Source organism: Anomaloglossus baeobatrachus, unplaced genomic scaffold, assembly GCF_048569485.1.
Source record: "Anomaloglossus baeobatrachus isolate aAnoBae1 unplaced genomic scaffold, aAnoBae1.hap1 Scaffold_332, whole genome shotgun sequence".
Lineage (NCBI taxonomy): Eukaryota > Metazoa > Chordata > Amphibia > Anura > Aromobatidae > Anomaloglossus > Anomaloglossus baeobatrachus.
The window spans coordinates 128,484-130,958 of record NW_027442700.1 but is presented as its reverse complement, the minus strand read 5'-3'; the positions used below and the strand labels follow the sequence as shown (position 1 = coordinate 130,958).

Below are 2,475 nucleotides of genomic sequence, written 5' to 3'. Positions count from 1 at the left end.
ATTCAGAAGTTAGAGTCAGTTCAAAGGTGGGCAACTAGACTACTACAAGGAATGGAAGGCCTCCCATATGATGACAAGTTGAAAAAGTTATTAAGTGATTATTGGCTGCAATGGGGCTTTCTGGCTGGTGCCAGCCTCTCTTCTTAGCACACAGGAACCACAATCCCTACACCATGCTTCAATGGATTCTCTCATCCCAGCCCAGTAAAACTACATATTTTACACAGTCATAAGCAGCCAAAAGGGATCTATTCTATTCAATTGCAAATGATCTAGATAAGACTGAGAATAAGATACTGCACGGGACATAGCAGAGTTGGTCAAGTTGAGTGGAGATGAGTTTGCTATTTGGCACAGCTTTTTGCATCAATAAAGCAAGTAAAAGGTGTGAAAGATAAAAAAAAGGGTGAAAGTGTGAAAAGTGAATTGGCCAAATTGAGGTGCATATAAAGTTTTTGCTTTCTTTCAATTCACTAATGGGGCTCATTTGAATCAGGTGAATTGAGTTCTGCTTTTGGAAACTGGGTTAAGAAGGGGTGCACCGGTCCTGGAGGTACTGCAATACCAGGTCAATGCGTGCAGTGGACAGAGCAAGATTTTTTCCATCTCCTTGTTCTAAAAATCCATTTAATATATGGTCCCCAGAGAGGGGACGTATCAGATATTAAACTGATAAGAACAGATTTAATTTTTTTTTTTTCTGTTTATCAGTAGGACTTCAAAATAACAAAGGTGATCGCCTCCCGTTGCCTGGGAACCGTCCAGGCACAAGAGGGCTATGTGTCACCAGAAGGCGCACACACTTCCTCAAGGCCGGCAGACGTGCAATCCCAGGCACCTTCCAGTACCGACCAAGGTAGCGTCCTCCGAAACTACACTTGATCTTAGCCAAAAGGCCGAGAAGCTATAACCCGAATTGGTTACGGCCTTGAGTGGCACCCTGGCCTATACCGGACACATCTTAGGGAGAGGGAGACAAACCCACGCCTACAGAAGACATTTTGTCACCCAAGCCAACCCTTGAAAAGGCTGTTTTGCAGAGCAAAAACAAGAAGAATGGTGCTTTTTGCAGCCGCCGCCCACTGCAATGAATCTGAATAACTCCTCCTTTTGGACACAAGCACCTCCCCTCCCCCTTGCAGTCTTTCCAATTCATGATACAAAAAGACGGACGGACAGGACAGGACAGGACAGGCTGCCTGACTTTCCGTCACTGCCACCCTTTGCCATCCTTGCCCGTAGAAAGCCCTTTCATCATCCCCAAACCCTAATCTTTTCCCTTCCCTTCCCAGATGCGTCTCACTCCCTTTCATTAGGAAGTGAGCGCAGCCTTTTCTCCGTTCTGCACATGCGCGACGTTAAACACAAATGCGCAGGCGTGCGTTCCATTACCCTCACTGCATTCCACTCCCATACAGGAAGTGGGCGCAGCTATTACTACGGTCGCACATAAAAGAACCCACGGCCACCACTGCACATAGCTGACTCCACCACAGGACACCCACTTCTACACCAACGCAGGTAAGACAGGATCGGCACCTCTATGCTCCCGTTACAATCAGGCTCAGTCACCATGTGATAACGCTCTCAACTCTTTAGTTGCAGGCTCCCCTTGCTTCACCTCCACTGGCTGTGCTGCCATTTCCTCTCCCACCTGGAAGGTATACTTTATTCCACTATTTTCCTGTTTCTCTCTTCCCCCTTTTCCCATAACCTACTTTTATCTGCATTTGTGGGGTATCTATATGCTATTTACATCATAGTTTTATTCATTAATATGGAAGGGAAGAGTGCCCATGAGAGTATTGAACTGCGGAGAGCAAGAGATTAAGCTGCTCCGATTTGCCACCATTGATAAGCTGTTCTCAGTAGATACACATGCTATCCAAACAGCAGCATCCACCATTGCTTCAGCCCACCCATTCAGTGACAGCTCACCAAGTCAGCCAGAGGAGTGGTGTAAGGAATTACACGTAGGCACTGACTCCACACCTTCACATCACAAGAAGGGGGTCTACAGGCTAGTGCAAGAATACGAGCAAGTCTTCAGCAAACATCCGCTAGACTTTTGAAGAATAAAAGGGGTCAAACACTACATCCCCACAAGTGCACACCCACCCATCAAAGAGAGATATAAGCCAAAACTACCTGCACATTACCAGTGTACCAAGGACATGTTGAGCAACATGAAGGAGGCTGGGGTTATCCGTGACAGTTGTAACCTCTGGGCAGCTCCGTTGGTCCTGTTAAAGAAGAAGGACAGCACCACTCCCCTGTATTGAGGAATAGCTAGCTGCATTGAGAACTGCAAATTATTTTTCTACCCTTGATCTCACTAGTCGCTATTGGCAAGTGTCCGTTGCTGAGGCAGACCGGGAGAAGACCGCCTTTGCCACCCCGATGGGTCTCTGCGAGTTCAAAAGCATGCCCTTCGAGCTGTGCAATTTGCCAGGAACCTTCCAGAGGCTGATGGAA

General features: G+C 47.1%; 1 pseudogene; it reads right to left on the bottom strand.

Moving 5' to 3' along the window:
* Window positions 1-531: 531 nt before the first annotated feature.
* LOC142270729 (U2 spliceosomal RNA) lies at window positions 532-737 on the bottom strand (annotated as a pseudogene).
* Window positions 738-2,475: the final 1,738 nt, after the last annotated feature.